The sequence below is a fragment of the Canis lupus genome, chromosome 19 (assembly GCF_011100685.1).
Source record: "Canis lupus familiaris isolate Mischka breed German Shepherd chromosome 19, alternate assembly UU_Cfam_GSD_1.0, whole genome shotgun sequence".
In the NCBI taxonomy this organism is placed as follows: Eukaryota; Metazoa; Chordata; class Mammalia; order Carnivora; family Canidae; genus Canis; species Canis lupus.
This window is the reverse complement of record NC_049240.1, coordinates 48,492,639-48,513,143: the sequence shown is the minus strand read 5'-3', so window position 1 is coordinate 48,513,143 and position 20,505 is coordinate 48,492,639. Positions and strand designations below refer to the sequence as shown.

The 20,505-nt window shown below is 37.2% G+C and overlaps 1 long non-coding RNA gene across 4 annotated transcripts; it reads right to left on the bottom strand.

Moving 5' to 3' along the window:
• Window positions 1-526: 526 nt before the first annotated feature.
• Window positions 527-20,197, bottom strand: LOC111091190. Of its 4 annotated transcripts, none has more exons than XR_005374289.1 (4): window positions 20,092-20,197; window positions 11,698-11,883; window positions 8,808-8,857; window positions 527-806 (listed from the first exon to the last, which is right to left on the bottom strand). It is a non-coding gene; the product is annotated as an uncharacterized LOC111091190 (long non-coding RNA). The 4 variants fall into 4 exon arrangements; XR_005374287.1 differs by lacking the exon at window positions 527-806 and adding an exon at window positions 7,862-7,974; XR_005374288.1 differs by lacking the exon at window positions 8,808-8,857 and having other exon boundaries at window positions 11,692-11,883.
• Window positions 20,198-20,505: the final 308 nt, after the last annotated feature.

Here is a 20,505-nt window from a genome sequence, read left to right as displayed (position 1 = left end):
AAGGATGAAAAGATGAGACACTCAGAAAAAGAAAAAAGACCACCAAGAACATGGGAAAAATGCAGGCTTCAATTAGAAGTATTGAAGTTTCCAAGTTTGGAGGCTGATTCCAATAACTCAACTCTTAAAGACTGCCCACAAAATACAGAGAATTTGGTTCCTTCTCCTTATTTGCATAAGTAAATACCTTCCAATGAGGGCAATATTCATCTCGTATCATATTTTAAGATGATTATAGCCAATCTCAGGTGGTTAAAGTCATTTAGCCTTCAGCCTTGTACCTTATACCCCACCTGAGGCGTGCTGAGCTCCTCCGAAATAGGCTGCCTGTTGTGCCTTACTGCTTAATTATTATATTAACATACTGAAGCTTCCTTTGAATTAGCTCTTCTCTGTGAGTGTGTTTATTCTATAGAAAAGCCCTTCAGTGATTTGCAATGAAGGTAATTTTTCTTGTCAGCTTACTTCAAAAATCCAATAAGTATAAATCCAATGCAATTTGAGTTTTGCCAACATTTTGCTTCCATTTCATTCTGTTTTGTTTCCTTCACATCTTTTTTTTTTTTTTTTTTCTCCCAAAACCCCAAGTGCAAAGCTTCATTTTCTGAATGCAAAGCAGGCTGCAACCTCTCTCAGAACACACAGTGCTGTCTTGCTGCTCTGGCTCCTGTGATACTGGGCACCTTTGCCCATGGTGGGCGCAATCCAGGTGGTCTGGTTAGACGACGTCACAGTACACCGTGAACTTTGGCCCATTTGGCAGAGATTTGCTCATCAACTAATTGAAAACTGACAGACGTTCATATCTATAAGAATAAAGCAAGTGAATGAAAACTTTTTTGGAGCATTACACATATAAAACTGTCATCCCCAAATTCATAGTCATCTTTACACCTGCTCCCTAAATCTAAACCTGTGGGGTGCTGGCAAGAATATGCTACTCAGAAAAAAAGAGAGAGAAGTGGAGTATTCGGGGGCATGGCTTTCCACGTCAACAACGTTCACCTCTCTGGTGAGGGCCCTTACCAGTATTAAGTCCTGTTTCTAATTATTTTAGCCACACCCCCACAATGCGTCCTCCTCTTTAAAAGTTTAGCATATGGTAAGGACTAAAGTTGAAGAATAAATGTTGATTTTATTTGAGCTACATGCATACCGTCACGATTTTTGGTTTAAGATTCAGGGGAAGGACTGTACCCACAGAGGCTGTACATTTAGCCAGACCAGGAATCAAATTTTATTCATCTTGGTAACCTCCTCCCCCAAGTCCTTGGACTAGAGATTGGTGCTCAAAGCTGCTGAATTGTGAACCTAGTACCAGCTTTGCATCAAGATGCTCAAGTTTCTCTTTAGCTATATCTGACGGGAGAAGAGCAACAAGGACAAAGTAAAAAGAAAAACCTAACAATAGCAAATTACCCCCAAAGAAATGAGGTAGTTTAGCTTATTCATCTCTACTTGCCACCCTCCACCCCCCCAAGAAAAACTTCATGATTGTTCTTCCCTAACACTGTAAAATGTTCCCAGAAATTTCTTCTGTAAAAATGCCTTCTCAGTGAACTATACTCTAAGATCTTTTTTTTTGTGTAGATTTTTTTTCAGTACCCTTATCTTGTTTCCTTTTCTCAGCATTACAAACTCAGCCTGGTACCTCACCTAGACAGGACAGTACTGGAGATGTACGATGTCATTTTTATGACGCAGGGTTACCATCAAGTTAGACAAAATGACTTTGGTAAGGCAAGACCTCAAGGGAGAAAACAGAAGACAAATGAGCAGTGGCTACGGAACCACAGCGTAACCTCATCTTAATCACTAGCGTTCACCCCTCAATGTGCCAGGCTGATAGGCTGGTGAACAGACTCAGAATAGGTCAGCCCCCACCAAGTTCAAATCAAGTGGTGGCAGCTAGAGATACGGTGGTGGAGTTTGGTGGTTACAAACGCGGGCTTTGAACTCAGACAAGCCTGTGGTCTCTGGGTTATCTTGTGTGCCACTAAAAACAAAACACAAAGGGAGATTAAGAACAGAACCCTCAGGAAGGGTTATTGCACTAAAAGGCAATGAGATAGGTAATGAGCATCAAGGAAAAAGGAAAAGTCAGCAATAGGAATCATCATCAACCTTCACCTTCAGCCTTCAGGTCTCAAGTCTCAGTTACCTATCTTTTATTCCTATTTCAGCGCAACTGAATAATAATCGAACGCCTACTTTCTGCTAGTCATTATGGTCTCTGAGCTCCACACAGTCTGACCGGGAAGACAAGTCAACTTTAATTAAATAACTACGTCAAAAGCGATGCAAAACTTGGCAGAGATGCTATGCATAGAGTGTAAATAAAACACACAAAGATGCAGTAAGTCTGACTCTAAAGGAAGGTCACATTCAAGGTGGGCCTTCAAGCAGAAGAAGAGTTTGCCAAGCAGACAAGGAAGGAAAAGGATTCGAGTGGAAAAACTAAAACCAGAGCCTGAGAAAGGTCAGGGGTTAGTGCCCTTAACCCCCACGGGGTTCAAGGGTCAACTGTAATTAATTCACATTTAAATTTAAATAGCTACATGTGACTGGTGGCTATCATCCGGGACAGTGCAGGCCTTAGATTAACATTTATTCTTTCACGTTGTTTTGGCATAGCCCTGAAACAGAATTTTTTTTTTTTTAATGCAATCTTGGGACAAATAAAGAGCTCTAGAGTCAAATTACTTGAATTCAAATTTAGGTTCTTCTTTTACAAGTGGTTTGATTTTGGGGATTGTGCTTCACCACGCTTTGCCTGGGTTTGCCCAATTGGCAAAATAGAAGTACTTACCCCAGAGGACTGTGGGAAGGAATAGTGCCTGAGATATAGTATCTGTGATAAATGTTGGCCATAATTCTTATCTGTGAACGTGTGGTCTCTAACACTGTGCTCCTGTCTGTGAATATACAATCTCCAGTATCAGGTGTCACTTAGCTTAGTGCGAATAAACACATAAAATGAATCTTCACAACCCTATACCAAAGAATAATGTAGTCAGTATAACCAGTGCCTTTCCCGCATGGTAGCTTCACAAGAAGATTTTTCTTTGAAAATAGACAAGCCATTGGCTGGAACATCCTTTTCTTCCTCCAGCTTCACATCAAAGGTTTGCGGGGCGGGGGGGGGGGGGGGTTGCAATATTTCAGCCATAACGTTGATGATCGTGATCATGCAAAAGACCAGGAGAGTGGCATTAGCTAAATTTGTAAGGTTTGCGGGTGTTCATATGAAGCTATTGCTATTTGAAAGATGAGAATAATATGGCCTTGTTCCTAAGGAAAAGAAATGTTTCCATCCCCTACCTGTGAGTATGAAGATATTTTATTTGCGCAGGCTACACCATAAACCGTATTAGTCTCCTCTGGGGGAATAAGCGTAGTTTAGTTGCTGGCATTAAAAGTAAAGCAGTCTTTTCATTTAATATAGACTGAGATAAATTCAGATTAAGTATATGTTGTGTAAATAAAAATGGTTGTAACATTTATTATAAAAACAGCACACAGGACTATGACTTCTCCGCGCTTCTGTCATCACATACACATATGAGATTTTAAATCGGGGGCTCAATTGAACACGATACAGCATATTTGAGTTATACATCTTCCTTTTCACAATATATTATTGATCTACTCTCACTATAGTTTATTTTCTTCCTCAGGGGAAACTAAGAACTTCCTTATCAATTTGCTCCAAGTTTTTATGACTACCATAGCTTTGTCTGACTTTAACATAACGTAATATATTCTAACACATCAATCCCTAGTATCTTGCCCATCTCTGTTCTAAATACCACTCCTCCTCATGATATGATTCAATTTAAAGAGTCTTCCCAAAGAGCAATCTAAATAAATAACAGGTAGCTTTCAGGCAAACAAATGAATTTGCATTGCTTTATATTCATCATAAATTTTTCACTTAATTACCGAGGTACCTTGTTCAGAAACACAAAAACAACATTATAAATTAATTAGCACTGTCCCTGCTGATTTTTTAGAACTTCTGTGGAATGTAAAAGCCAAAAGTAAAAACAGCCTGCGGAGTCCAACCGGAGGACACATTAAATACTAAAGTCCACAAACATGTCATAGTATTATTTGTGGACTACATTTTGAACCACGAAGATTTCCTTGCTGATAGGTGGTACCCTATTTATTTTCAAATTTAAGGTCAAAAAAAGCCCTATTCCCTTCTTTTTCTTTTGTTATATATGATCCAAACAGACAAAAACCCATATTCTCTTGAAAGCAATTAAAGAACTTACTTTTCCTCTCATTACAGAGTAATAAAATTGTAATATTGCTAAAATGTAACACCATATTTTCAAAAATGAGGGAGGTCATTGGCATAAAATAAATGTACTCTCATTATATAAATATTACAAAATCCGGCATTCAATATCAAAAAGTTAAGTCCATTTAATATTAACCAAAACCAAAGGTAACACATTTTTACTTAACTACTTGTAACTCTATAAAAAGGCTCTTTTCTTAAATTATTACTTCCAAATAATTGATAATTTATAATGTTTCTAAGTGGAAGTAAGGTAGCCTCAAAGGAAATGGTAAAAGTTCATAATTTCTGAGCATAAATCTAAAATAGCAAGGTGTCTAAAATGTATTAAATACGGTCTTAGTATTTTGTGAAAAAATGAACTTAAATGTAATTCATACAGAATACGTGATATAAATACCAAGTTAGTTCCCTAAACTTAATGCTAAAACTCATTTTAAATGTATAAATTCTTCAGTATGTATTATTTAGATTTTTGTCAAATCATTTTAATTATATATAATATCATTATAAAAAATTGAACTTTTTCATTATTAGATATTAAAGTGACTGCTAATTCTTTTTCTGAAATCTCTGCTAAAGCAAGTTGTTTTTATTCTTGGTGAACTCACAACAGCCTGAAGGAATTAGAGCTGAGAAGAGAAAGTCAAGAGAAACAAAAATATTTTGTTTGACCAAGTAAAAAGCACCAAAAGTGGTTTGGTTTAAATGATGTACTAATTCGTAAACTAGGTCTAACTCTGCCTGATTTAAACAGCTGGGATTTTTTCTTTTTTTTTTTTTTTTCCCTGAGTAGCTGAGGAATCAACTTAAATCCCTCTAATGCATGCATCATATCTTCAACATTCCTTTTTTGGCAATACTAGTGAATTTTTATAAAAGGAATATAGTAAAACAGAATGCTAGTTACCCCCCAAAAAATTATAACATGGATGTTTTGGATAACATGTGTACATGCATTAGAAGTGAGCATATGGGCAACATTCCAGTGAAACTAAGAAGCAAATCATAATCTCTTTTCTGAATTGAAGACTGAAACTCCTGGTCACACTCTTGATTGATACATTTGAATCTGCTGAAACAAGAAAGAATTGATTGGTAGATTTCCCAACTGCAGCTCATGGTAGCTTACCCAACTGACCATTGGCCAGTCATCATGCTGACAGTTTCTGAACCATCTCCCCCAGGCATATATGAAATGGAAAAATGGAATAAATGGCTAATTCATTTAATTAACACATTTCCAGAGTTTTCTACATAGTTGCTATGCTCTGCTCTCAGAAATATCAGAAGTACATTCTGCATCCTAATCTTCTGACCTCTAATTCTTTAGTCCGCCATGTTGTGTCTTTGGGCATGTGGCTTCTGTTCTTTTGATGGTCTGTATGGTGCCACTCCATAAAATCAATGTCATTCTGCCCTGACCTTTCTTAACTTGAAGTTGCTTTTACCCCTCCAGTTGTTTGTGGTACAGAATAGTCTGCCATTAACAGGAAAAAACTGGAATCGTGTGGGTGTGTATTAGCATAAAAAGCCTGAATAGGAAGCTAGAGATATTTATACTAATGATTGAGATAATAGGTATTTTAGACTATCACTTATAAAAATATAAACTGTTAGCAGTAAAATTTTATACTAGTCTTTAATTTTAATGTGTTTTCCATGTTTACTGGACTATAATCTAACCTAAATAATCGACAGAAATGTTAAGTAATGACTGACATTCAATAAGTAATAATCTTATTGAAAGGAAAAGCAATTAGCCAATGATTGAGCTATCACATTGACTATAAGGAGAAATTATGGGTTATTTTCCCCTGAAAACTGTAAAAGTTGAAAGCCACATTCTAAAAATAGATGTTAAATATCTATGGATGTATATAAAACCACATATATATACACATACATATATATGTGTGTATACACACACACACACACACACACACAGAGTTTTATCATATGTAAGATACAGTACATTTGGGAAATGTTCCCCTCTTCCTAAAAAGAAAAAAGACAGAAAAATATCAGTACTTAAAATGGGACAAAGCATAGGTGTTAGAAGCAGGGGTATATAACATAGGATATTTCATATTTCACATTACCTACTCCTGTAGTATCATTGAGCCTTTGCCTAGCTCCTTGGTCAACATGTGATTTCTGTTTCAATAACAAAGCACCAACAACCAATCCCATGAGTGGAATGACATCCTACCACCTATCCCAGATTCTCTGCTACTCAGAAATACTCCCATTCGTCTCTTCTGTGCTGCCAGGAACCACGGTAGCTATTCTATATCCCCTGTCTTAAATCTTCCAACCCCTTCAATTTACTTCATTCTCCTTACCGGGATTCTAGGTCTTCCTTTCCTGAGAAGAATAAACCCATAAGATATGTGCCCTAAATTCCATTTCCTCTACCTCAAAACTCTTCATGTCATCTTTTTCCTCTGGACTCCATGTCTCCAGTTTTAAAGGGAAAAGCATAAAACATTTCTTAAAATCCATTCTGTCTCTTGTGCTTTTTATCCATCTAGCCCTACATCGTCTCTTCATTCAATCATTCATTCATCAAGCAGCTGCTTACGAGGTCAGTAAACAAATACGTACTAGGTACACTGTACGTACTACAGTACAGTGGTTTGAAGCCAGAGAGTTTTTTGTTTAAGATATTATTTATTTATTTGAGAGAGAAAAAGAGAAAATGAGTGGAGGGAGAGGGACAAGCAGACTCCCTGCTGAGTGGGTAGCCCTACATGGGGCTTGACCCCAGGACCCCAAGATCATGACTTGAGCTGAACTCAGCTGCTTAATGGACTGAGCCAGCCAGCTGATCCCAGAGGTGTATTCTAATACCTCTTCCATCATTGTAGGCAACTTCCTTAATCTCTCTGGCATATGATTTGCCCATCTATAAAATGAGTAATAACTTCATCATGTACTAGTATGAAGATGAAATGAGAAATGGCAAATTAAACATTTAATACTATGCTTAGCACATAATAATCTTTCTGGCAAGCAAAATGCTAGTTTCTGCACGTTTACAGTTGAAACATGTGGCCCTCATGCTTGAGGATAATTTTTTGATATATATAGATATATATCTATATATCTATCATATATATATATATATGTCTCTCTATATATACGTCTATGTGTGTAGGAATGAATGTATGTGTGTATGTATGTATGTGTGTATAAGACATATAAAACCTCCTCAGAGTTTGAGTGTGCAATATAATATGGAATACATAAGTAAAACAGACAAGTGACAAAAGTATTACAATTGAGAAGTAATATTTATCCCTATTTGCAGATCGTACACTTGGCAAATTCAGAGGAATCAATTTAAAATTATGATTAGTAAAGATCTTAAGCTGAGAGGTCAAGGACAAATAAATTTACAAAAGTTTATAGTGTTTCTATATTATTTAATATCCACTTAAGAGATAAAAAAAGATTTTATTTATAATTAGTACAGAATATATAAAACACACAGGAAAAAACTCACCATGAAAAACATGAGACCTATATAAAGAAAACAATCAAATTTTGCCAAAGGATATAAAAGTCTGCAATAAACTGAAAAATAGCCACATTTCCAGGATATTATAATAGTTAGAATGGACTGAATTCAGAACAAAATCCCAATGTGATTTGTTTGGTACCTAAAATAAAATCCAAAAATGCATCTGAAAGGATAGATAACATGGGAATGAAATTAAATTTTTTTAAAATGCAAAATATGGTGGGAAACTTTTCCTACTGGATCTTAAGAGGTATTATAGAAGTATGATAATTAAAATAACATGGAACTATCCCCTAAATCAACAGACAGGAAATGGAAAAGAACAGAAATCTCAGGAGCAAACCATAATCCATATGTAAACAATAGGATACAAGAAAGGACCTAACCTGTCAGTGGAGAAAAATACAATTTAATAATTACTTCACTATCTAGGGCTTTTTAAACTAAATTATATATTTATCCCATCAATAAAATTGGCCACAAAATATTTTTTAAGTTCTTATAGCAACTGTCTCATATCAAATTACACAAAAGTCAAGAAAATAAGCTGTAAAAATATTTTATACATATCAGCTGTGGTCCTAGTATGTGAATCCCTGACTCACACCAATAAGCAACATCTAAGACCAAATTACAGGGACAATCAAGTAACAAGAGAGTACAAAGTGCTAACAAGTGTGTGAGAAATAATGTATAACCTTACTCATGACAAAGGAAAAGGGACTGTACAATACCCTCTCTGCCTGTCAAAATTAGAATGAAATAAGAGTAATACAAGATCCCATGTTTGTTATGGTTACGTCAAACTTGCTATTGTTTAGAGAGTAAATTGGTACGTGTGCCATTTTATTTGATCATTTGTCTATCTACTCAATGAGTATTTTGTGAGCTCTTTGTAAGGAACTATGTTTAGCAGTTGGGAAGTTAACATCAAAAGTTTTAAAATATTTTCATTTCTATTGTAGGGATTACCTTTATCAAGTCAACCCTAAAGAGATGAGCAATGATGAGCAGGAATGTACCTATAAAAGATATTTATTATAGTTTTAATACCGACATTTTAGACACACAAAAAGCCAACAATAAAAAAACATTACGTGAATGTTGATATCTCCATAAGCTGCCTGTATACTCTTTAGGCAAAGTCAACTTTCTAAAAATGTTAAGGGCCTCAAGGGTGACTGATGGGAGTGAAAGCTGCCCATAGTACAATGACAACTGTGTGATACACAACAGAGGTTAAGAGAGGTTGTCGCTGGATGGCACATTACAGGTTGACTTTCTTTTCCTTTGTATGTTTTCTCTATTGCTTATAATAAGCAAGTACTAGCTTTAGCGTTAAAAGAAATACTATTCATTTTTAAATTCAATAGAATAGTAATAAGGAAAGAAGGTGTTATTTTCACATAAAAAATATGAGAGGGCCTCAAAGACACCTTTCAGATTTTGCTCCATCATCTCCTCTCCTGGCATTTTTATCTTTCCTTAGCCCACAAAGGAGCTCGGATCTCTTCTATTTAAAAACTAAGTCCTCCTATTCCTTTGAGTTAGTCTATATTTTCTCTACCTGTTACTACTGGCAAATTTCTTAAAAAAAAAAAAAAAAAGCAGTCAGGATTTCTTTTCTGATTTTGTTGACACCCATATATCTTTTTCAAAATGTTTTCCACTCCAATATATTTACTGACCCAGCTCTATTTCAGATTACTGGGAAGTCTATTCCAAATTCAGTTTTCTCCATCCTTGCCATAATCCTTGCTCTGTCTACATTGTCTGATTTTTGGTTTTCTTCTGATAGTCTTCTCATCAATACTTCATTGCTTTTTCTTTCTCTTCCCACTCTTTAAGTAGATGCTTTCCTCAATATATCATCCGGAACCTTGTTCTCTTCTTTCTACACTCTTTTCCTTGAAAGTCTCATCCAATTTCATATATTCAGTTATCGCATCTATGCATATAACTGGTAAATTTCCAGTTTTCAATTTTCCCTTGAACCATGGCTCCCCTTCTTTTCAGCTGCATGCTAGAGGTTGCTACGTGGATGTTCTTCAGACATCTCAAGTTCAACACATCTAAAATCAAAATATTCACCCTGCCCTTAGAATGTATTTCCTGACATGACTTCCCCATTTCTATTTTACTTTCTCACGATTCTATGTACACCAAACTCAGAATCTTAGACTACATCTTTATCTTGTTCCTCCTCACTCAATTAGTTGCCCAAGACGTATCAACCTTTTTGCTTTGCTTGTCTTTTAAGTGGCATTTCATTTCCTTTTTTTCATTCTTTTCAACTTTCATTTAACTACCCTTACCTTCATGTAACTTGGTCTTCTTCCATAGGAATGATAACCTGGTCATAGCCTTAACTTCTTCTACCCTCTCCTGCTGCACAACACGTGGCCAAATTTATCTTCTGACAGCACTGCTGTGATTTTTATCAGTCCTCCTCAGATGGCTTCCAACTATCTCTTAAAGTAAATGCTCTTTACCTTGACATTCAAGAGTCTTTTCAGTCCTGTCCTCACCTTCTTTTTATCTCTACTGCTGTACAGAGTTTCTATGCTTTGACATGGGCCACTTTCTATGTATGAGTTGCCCTTTCTGAAACCAAAAACACCTGTCCTAAAGGACCAGCACAACATAACCATTACAGTGCAGCCCTCCCTGGCTATCCTCATTGGCTCCTGGGTGGCCCAGTGGTTGAGTATTGCCATAATCACTCTTAAGGCAATTACTGACTTCTAGTGGCTATTATTCATGAAAATGCCTTTCTTCCAATCTATACTATAAGGTTCTCGAAGAACAAAAATTGCATTAAATTTGCTTAGAATACACCACAACACCTGACACAGTGTCTTGCATATGACAAACACTCAAATACTGAGGTACAAATTCATACATTTACAAGCAGCAAACTCACTTTTGGGTCATTATTGTATTCATGTATTTCTGTTAGCAATATAATTTGTTTGTCTTCTCTGTAAATCCTTCAGAAAAAAAGAATCATACCTGGTCTTTAACAACAGATAATCTGTTGTTTAAGGATGTCTTGGAAACCTGCTATACAGAAAGCAATTTTAGCAGGTGTTATATTCCTTACCCATTGTTTTTTTTTTCTTTTTTTAAGGAGAGGGTATATAATTTTTTTGAGACGGTATATAATTTTTTAAAAATAGGATATTGTTACATTATGATTTGTCAGGGATTATTCCATAATTAAATCTTGATTATTAGGGTGACCATTAGGGTTAAAGCTATTTCCTGATCCAATTAAATCTTTGCAGGAAAACATAGGTGAATGCAAAAGTTCTTAAACATTGGCACAATTAGATACCCCAGTGGTCTATGAATCAGGTAACTCTTATTTGGCAGGTTTCTGAAAGGAAAAAAAAAAAAAAAAAAAAAGCATCGAATGACCAGTCATCTCCCTGAGCTCCTCTCTTATTTTTAATAGCTATTACTCTCAAACCATGCTCATCTCCCCTGAGATACTATGTTGGATTCTTTTCCTGGATAAGTCTTTCAAAAATTAAAGATAAATACAAGTCTCCGAATGCCAACAACATTTCTCTCTGAGACATTTCTTATATGTTAAACCAAAATGGGATGACATTAGAGCCCAGTCTCGCTCAGATCAGGTGAAGCTTTCCCTGGGTAAATCTATTACACAAGACTGTTCCCTCAGCCCTGAGCCAAAAGAAACAAGAGTAAAAGCACAATAATATGGTAATATCATTCCAAGATCCCAAACGTATCTGTAAAACCTCAGCTGGAAGTTGGTTTAACCTCTCTCGTATTGTCATGTGACCCCCGAGGTGGTACCTTCCCTTCTATAAGTGAATAGAGCGATTACCATTACCCGTGGAAGCCAGAGTTCCCCAGTGACTTGGAAGAGTCTTGAGAAGGGATAAAGTTTCATAGCTTATTGCAATTCCTCCAGCACTGAAATCTCCTGGAGCTGAAACTCGTTCAGAAATGATGAGGCATTTGAAGCTGCCTGAAATGAGGGCTCTCTACTAAAGTGACTGGCTGGTCCATATCCCACCTGAGAAAATGATGAAAAATCATGATCAGAAAGAAAAAAAAAAAAAATCCATGCCTATGATGGAGCAGAGACAGTGGTTATTAAGCTGACTTTGATTCAGGCTTGTTGAACTCCTTAGATTCCTAATAGCCCATCTGCACTGGAGGTTTTAAATGCTGCACTGATCTTTTAATTTCTCCCATCTGATTCCTGTGATAACTCCTGTACTCTGGATAATTAGGGAATTGAGCAAACAAATCGCCACCCTTCCAATCCCAGGGTAAATGCACTGTTATGGGTTGGCCAGCCCTTAGAGAAAGCCTCCCTGCCAATGGTGCAATGTCACCACGGTAGCTCTTCCCAGGCAGTTCCCCACTTTGCAGGGTCGGGGGGAGAAAGTTAACATGTGGGGATTTAACTGAGGCTAGCCCAGAAATTGGCTGTCATCCCACAAGAAGCAAAGCAGGAATGACAGGACCCCTTTGCATTCACAAAATACTTGTTGCCACGTCTGAACGGATTTTCAAGTGCCATGGTGATCATTGGCTCAAGAGATTCCTTCCCACTGGCTTCATCCGTTACATGCCGCGTGTATTTTAAAATGGAGCATCCTTTGATCAGGCTGGTGATCATAGAGTAGCATTTTGTGCAACACACTTCTAGCTACAGGACAAACAACAGGAGCTGGGGGAGACTCTCAGCAGAGCCCTTGAGTTGGGGTGGGGAGCTGGGTGACACACAGGGAGAGGGACTTGAAGCTACAACAATGAGAAAGGGAAGAAAAGAGGGACATTTGCAGAAAGGGAAAGGAGCAACTGACTGAGGCAAAAGTGAGAGATGAGAAAACTAAACATCTCGAAGAGGATTCAGCGAGCAATTGAGAGTCACCCAGGTGGAGCAGGATGGTGAAAGGCTGGGGGAACTACTTACTCACTAAGAACGTATCTAAGTGCTTATGTGGAGAGCAGCCCAGCTCGAAAGAGAGGTGCTTTTATGTTAGTTTGCCCACTGGAGGTAAGGAAGAAAGGCAGCAACAGGAAATGGAAGTTTAAGGCAACTTGTAAGCCCACATAGGAAGCGGCTGTTCCATTGTGGCTGTCCTGCTGCCTTCTACTGGCGACCCTCTGTGGGCACTGTCATTGTGGAAACCAGCAAGGAGCTGCCTCCAAGAAAAGAGAAACATTTAAACACACACACACACACACACACACACACACACACACACACACACACACAGATCTGGTGACTTTAAAAAAAAAAAAAAGAACATAAATGCAAAGGACAAAATAAATGGGTTAGGGAAGCACATTCAACTTTTTCAGAACTGAGAAATGAAGGGCAGGGGGGAGAGAGCCCAGGAGAGAGAAAGGGAGGAAGAGCTCTAGAGAAAGAGGAGAGCCTACTAGAGAAGCCAGCCCCCCTGTACAGACAGCCTGACGCCAGATGGCTTCTTCTAATAAATATTCAACCTTAACTCTGTTCCCATGTAACTTTGTTGTAAAGCTGCCAGCACACCCACACAGATCTGGGCCAGCAAAATGATTACAGTAGTACAAACAAAATAGTGCAATAGAGGAAACAGACAGACAGGGTCCTGTCCACAGACAGGCAGGGCTGGAAGATGTGAGCTGATGGACCTCTAGATTTAATGCTTCGGAACTCCTAATAAGTAGCATGGAAGGGGAGGGGGCCTCAAAGGAAGAGAGGAAACATTTAACTCATCTTCTCCCTGCTTCAGGTTTCAGCACTGAAACATATATGTTTTCTTTAGAGATTACATAGGAGATACTGTAACTCAAATATTATTTTCCAATATAAGCTCTACATTTAGAGTAATAATAACTTTGCTAAAGGCCCTCCCTTTTTTTAATTGCTGCAATATATGGGATTTCGTACGTTAAGAGTTGCCAGTTGGATAAAAATAGACGATTCACCATAATTTTATCTTTATAAAACTTAGAAGCAATTCTCTATCAGTGTTGACTTCTTCCCTCCCTACCAACCCCCCCCCCAACACACACACAGAGTTATTTTGTATTTAAATTCCATTTAAATATATCACTCTCTTGATTTGCAGGGAGGGGCATTCCGTGTATGCATGCGTTCCAATGTTTCTTTGGGAGGTCATTTGAAAACAAGGAAGCCAGAAGACAATAGCATTTTAATAGAGTAATATATGGAGATTTTTGAACTGAATGATGCCAACATTCAGCTTAAAGGAATGGTGATAGGGTGAAATATTACTTTAAAAATGTATATTTTGCAGTATATCAAAATGCGATGTTAGATACAACTAATACAGAATGATACCAAGCTTTTTCAATTTCAGTTTTCCAATGATATATATGAACTTCTAGTTAGAAATGGATTTAACCAACATAGTAATAAAATATGGCAACTCGGAACAAATCATCTAAAATGGTTAGTATAAAAATGAGTTTCTAACTATATTTTACTTTCCATTTATTGATCTGATAGCTAAACTTGTCCAGAAAAAAAAATCCCTAAAGGAGCTCACTATAAGCCAAGGTTTTCTTACCTCAAATCAAGAACATATTTCATAGGGTTCTTTGATAACACTGTGTGAATGGGGACGTAAGTAAACCAACAAAACAAAAAAAAATTAAACACTTAAAAGAGCTAGATAAGTTTCGTTAAGTGCATACTGTTGTTTTGACAGTTTGAGAATCTGCACAGATTTTACGTTTTATTACACTGACATCAAAAGCTGTATTGATAGGAAAGGACCATGTTTCTAACAAAGAGAGACAGATAAAAATTAGCATTTATCTTCTGGTGATATTGAGCTTTCTAAGGGTAAGTCATAGTTTTTTCCCCCTTCCCACAGAGAACTGCGTCAGGGAACTGAAAATGCATTGGAAGGTTAAGCCTTCCCAGTTAAGGACACGATGGAGAGAAAGCCTTGAAAAGATGTGTACAATTGCACATATGAAATACAAACAATGCAAATATGTCCATATACAAAATATGCAGTTGTGCTTTCAAAAGAGGTAATGGCATGCAATAATAGGAAATTATTTGAACATCTGTTTGCACATTAATCTGCATATTTTTGCACATGCAATCATCCATTTGCATCAGCATATTTTGCATGTCGCATGCACACGTTAGACACCTGTTATTGAAAACCAGGTCCATAACATGCTGCTAATTCCCTTAAATGTGATTCCACTTTCATGAGATTTATCATAGAATCTGAAAGGTAGTACTTTTCTAAGTGGATAATATACACAGGAGCACACTCATGGAAAGAATATGTACCGCTTCCTCTCTATGCATAGGCAGTAGACTTCAGTGTTTAGAGAGAAAACCAGAACGGTAGGTAAAGAAAGCAAAGCCAACATGGCAGAGATGAATCTTGACACAACCCAGTTCCTTCCTTCTGAAAGAAAAAAGATCAACCTCTGAGGCATAAATTGAGAAATCATGCTCATCAACTGTGCCAAGCACCTGTTTACCTAGCACATAGTACACAGTCAAGAAATATTTGCTGATTCCTTGGTTAATAAAGGAACACATATTTTAATTCGAATGTCACATTCAACTAATGGTTTCTGAGGTTCGATGGTATATCAGAGTCTATGCTGACTGCTTTGCAGGCCTATCTCATTTAATCCATATGAAAATAGCCTTTGAGCAAATATTGAAAGACTGAGCTAAAAAGACTGGGCTCTGTTATTAACTAGAAGTGGGATCTTGGACTAATTTCTCTACTAACTGGTTTTGTAAAATGGGAGACTGGGTTGAGTCGGCAAATATGCGGTACATATGGTGCTACTAGCCCCTTCTTTAACCGTGGTAGACATTAAAAAAAAAAAAAAATCCATGCCGGCACATTTTCCCACTAAGTATGGACTTAGCCATAAATTCTTTCTTAACGCAGCACTCCAGGCAACCACCACCAACTGATCAAATTTGGCACACAAGATGAATCTATTTTCTATTCCTGGACTATATTATCTCTAAAGGCCCCTTCCATAAACGGAATCAAGAACTCTTACAGAACACTAAAATCCTGTGTTTTTAAAGACACTGTCCTAACTACTTGCTTGTTTTCTAATTACAACGTACCAAATACGCTCTAAAACTAGTTGACCAAATGCTTGCTCTATGTAGAATTTCACTGCAATGGCATCCTAAATGGATTTCACCCATAAAATATGCTAAAGCAAAATAATGTTCAATCAATTTCCCTCTCGTGGATTATCCATAAAATACTTTCTTCCAGGCAGTTATGCAAAGCGGATCAGGAAAGCAGCATGCAGCCGTAGCATAGCACAGCACAGCACGGCCCTTCAGGATGGAAGAGAGACAGCAGCCGTGGTCCAAGCTCCTGCCAGACAGAGCGTTGGTGGTGTGACAAGAAGCACAGAAACCCAGAGGCACGTTAAAAGGACATACTCAGACTACTCAAGTGATAGGGAAAGATGGGAAACAAACGCAGCTCTCAGAGAGGATGGGTTTTTGAGAAAAATCCTGGGAAATCCTTTAGTGTGATAAGCATTGCAAACAGCTGAAATGAATCCATCAGAAGTATATAGTGAGTGTTTGCTTTGTGTCCAGCACTGCGCTGTATTCTTAGAGAAGTACAATAAGTGCCTGCTTTTGGAGGAATTGCATTCTAGTTGGAAGAAATAAAACTTACAGATAACATTACACTACTGCTCATAAGCCAAGGATACTTTTTTTTTTTTTTTCCAGCCACATCTATACCCATATGGACAACATTTCAATCAACTGTATCACTTCGAATGGCAAGGTTCCCACAAGAACTCCCAGGGTCCTTTTTATGAGGGAGCAAAATGCCCCCTGCTGTGATCTTGGCCTCTTGGGTCATTTTCCTAGCTATTCATTGTGTTGTGCCTCTTCATTTCACGGTGGTGGTAGCATGTTCTTTCTGCCTGCATATCACATATAGCTCTTGCTTCTAGAACTGTCATCCGAATTTCCCCCAAGGAATCACCTTTCTCCCACTCCCAGTCTTTGAGGATTGGGTGGGACCAATGTTCACACCCCAGCACCAAGTGTGGGCACACGATCCAGATCCAGAATCACAGTGAGTCCTAGCATTTGTTATGACTATGGTGAAAGAGAAACTCAACGTATGGCTGGACTAGCTGGTGGCCATGGAGGGAAACTGACTGACAATAAAGCCCCTGAAAAGGGAGCAGAGCTGAGAGATGTAAAGAGACAAATCTTCAGTGGCATAGTATGAGCTCCGTTACATAGCAACATCTGATTCTAGCTCTATTTGTGGACTTTTTGGTTTTCCAATCCATCAGATTCTTCCTTCCAACCCACCATCCAGCTTAAACCATTGTAAATTGGGTTTCAATCAGAAGCAATCGAACAACTTGGCAAATTCAATGCTGAGGCAGTCAGTTGGTCCCATTATCAAAATATATGCAAAAGGATGTAAATCACTTGCCCCAAAATCCCATAATGAAGGGCAACAACAACAACAAAAATACAGAAAGTAATTTAAGAACAAAATAATTTGAATTACACATTATAAACTATTTTCTGTAACTATTTTCTTACTCTTGTGGGGACTGATAACCAGGTCCCATTTCTCTTCACATTGCCCAAGACCCTCCTAAATGTACCGTTCTGGGAAATCGGAGGAAATAAGATCACCACCACAACTGCCCTTCACTGTACTCTTCACTTGAATTAGGATTCTTTCAAGTTGCTAGTACAGATCCTTTATGAAAACAGAGTATCTAAATACTGGGGAGAATTATCAGAATTCCAAGAAGTTCATTTTAGGTCTATTTATGGAACTATTAGTGATAATTCTCAAGAGTCCCTTCTCCCTCTGTTTATTTCCATTATGAGTCCAGGCAGCTCACACCGGGTCCCTCAGAGAGAAATGCCTAAATAATACAAATTTCACCTCAGAATTTAGGGTATTGCCTAGGGACAATAGACAACAGTCACTTCCAGGTCATCCCAGGATACTGGAAAGACCCTACTGCATTTTTGCCTGACTCCAGGTAGTACTTTACACAATGGAAATATCCAGCTGGTGCAAATGAGTGATAGAGAAACAGCCAAGATGAGGAGGGGTTAAGTTTCTCCCACATAACATCAGAGTAAATCCACACTAACTGCCTCACTGAACCACCAGGTCGTTAGCTCCTTGCCTAACCTAAGAAGTTACCCTTCCGTTTTAATGAAAGTTAGCTGTGGGAACGTCTCCATCACAGCATCCCTATCACTGGTATCACTTTTAAACTAAGCATTTGTTCTTTTTGGTCTACTTCCTGTTTAGAAATCGCTTCTATTTTGAGTGGTATGTTTACTTCTTTCACCTTTTTGTAAGCAGAATTGCATTTTATTAGCTAGAATTCAAATACAGCTAAATGAGGAAAACCCAATAAAGGGGCTAAAAATTTTTTTCATCTAATAAATTTGCTGTGAAATGCCAAGTTTGTGGCTGTGCCTGCAGTCATTTTAGTTATAAGACACATAGTAGGAAACAGTTTTCGGCTTTTCAGCCATTCGTTTATAAATTGAATAAGATAGATGTGTTCGTTCATATGAAGTAATGTAATTTTTCTTGGGAAAGTTTAATATTATACAAATCCATTAGCATATTTACAAATTAATCTTCCCTTAGGAAAAAAAAGATTGAAGATTTACAGAAGGAAGGGTTTTATTACTTTTAAAACTGCATTTTTAAAGAAAATAAAAGAAAAAGCAGGAAAATTATATTGAACTATAAATGCCTTTTTATGACTAACAGTTTTGTAACACCAAAATTTATGAAAGGAGAGGAGAATAGCGTATAACACAGAAAGCGTTTTCAAGGAGTTCACAGAAATTGCAACTCCTATATCACCAATTGCAAACTCCTATAAAATTAAGCCTGTTTATGTGAATGCAAGCTAAATGGCATTAAATTCATTAAACACTTAAGGCTATTGTGAATTTCCCCAGATTTTTTTTTGTCTGAAATCTCTATCTTCTTGTTCTAATTTTTGACAAGGTGGGATTTTCAACCTCTGCAACACCAGTAACAGTAATAAAAACCCTATGTTCATTTTGGTTCTTCCTCAAACTTTCAGTGACTTGTTAATGTTGGGCAGGTAACTGACAACATGAATTCCTAACAATCCATTGTCATAAAATAGACTTTCCTGCAGAGAAAAACTTGAAGTATAGGGTAAAGGAAGTCTCAATTTACATACAAATTCCTGACATATTACAAAGAGGGAGCAAAGTGATTTGATTTTCCCCCAGATAGTCTCCTTTTTGCTCATCCCTAGCATTTATTTGTAGTGTCCTTTTATTTTTTTTTTTTTATTATTTATTTTTTTTTTTTAGGAAGGGCTAACTGGACTTTCTACACAAAGAATGCAGCATGGTCCTAACAGCATGTTGGTTACTTGTTAAGAAGACTCAAAATTTCATGACTTATCAATAACCACTTTTTACAATCTATCTAACTATGAAAAAAACCAAAGTATTTGTTATATTAAGATATTCCTCCTCAGGAAAAATATGTTGCAATATTTTTTGAATATCATAATGCACAATTCTTTAGGCTGAAAATCATATGCTAACAATTAAAAATAAAAAATAAATGGCTGCTCTTTATTGATCACTTCTTGTAATCCAGGATTGTATACTAAATGCTCTTAGTGCGTTACCATATTTAATATTCATAGCAACCCTATCTGGTAAGTATTGTGAACATTTGCATTTTATAGGTAAGAAAATTAAGCTTAAAGATACTAACTATCCAAAGACATCCAACTAGTAAATGATGGGGCCCAGAATGGAATTCTGTTCCCTCTGATTCCAGAGTCTACACCATCTATTTTACTCTATACATTGAAATTCAAGGAATTAAACTTCTTTCCCAATGTTTCCAACTTATTTTAAAAATGAACTATTAATATCAGCTAGAATAATTTCAGTGACACAGACCTTACTACCATGATTTAGCAACACCAGATGTTAGAACGGTTATTTCAATTATATTCAACCAAATCCTACCTTTATAATATAAATGCACTGGTTCTGTGTTGTTTTGCATCACCTTTTTTTTTTTTTTTTTTTTTTTTTGGTTTTGTTGTTTTTCTTCTCTGAAACATTACACTATCACTGTGCTACCATGGATCCCATAAAGTATCTCACTCCCAGGCTAAACATCTTCATTTGCAATTGTCCCTGAAAGGATATGTCAGCTCCTCTCAATACCTGTTCTCTCCCTCAAGGCCCACTGCTCTCTCAAGTCTCTTTTGAAAACAGGTACCTCAACTGGGCACAACCCTCCATAAGGACTTGATCATCAGGAATAGTAAGGCTTCCAATTCTTAGTTCCAATCTCTTTCACCTCAAAGTTCTAACATTATGTGTAAAGCCATGGCAATTAGATTCTGGAATCAGTGAGAGGTAGCCTTTGCCAAAAGGAAACAAATAGTATTCTGAAAAGACTCATACATTTTTTTTTTTTCCCTTTTTGGATGACTTGCCAGGCCAATGATTCAGTAATAGCTTTGAATAGGAAAGAAACCTCTGGGGCAATCCTGCAGAGCCAAGACAAGAAAAGAAGACCCTTTCCTCACAATCCTTTAGTGATAGTCCTGAAATCAACCAGAAGCCAAAAAAAGT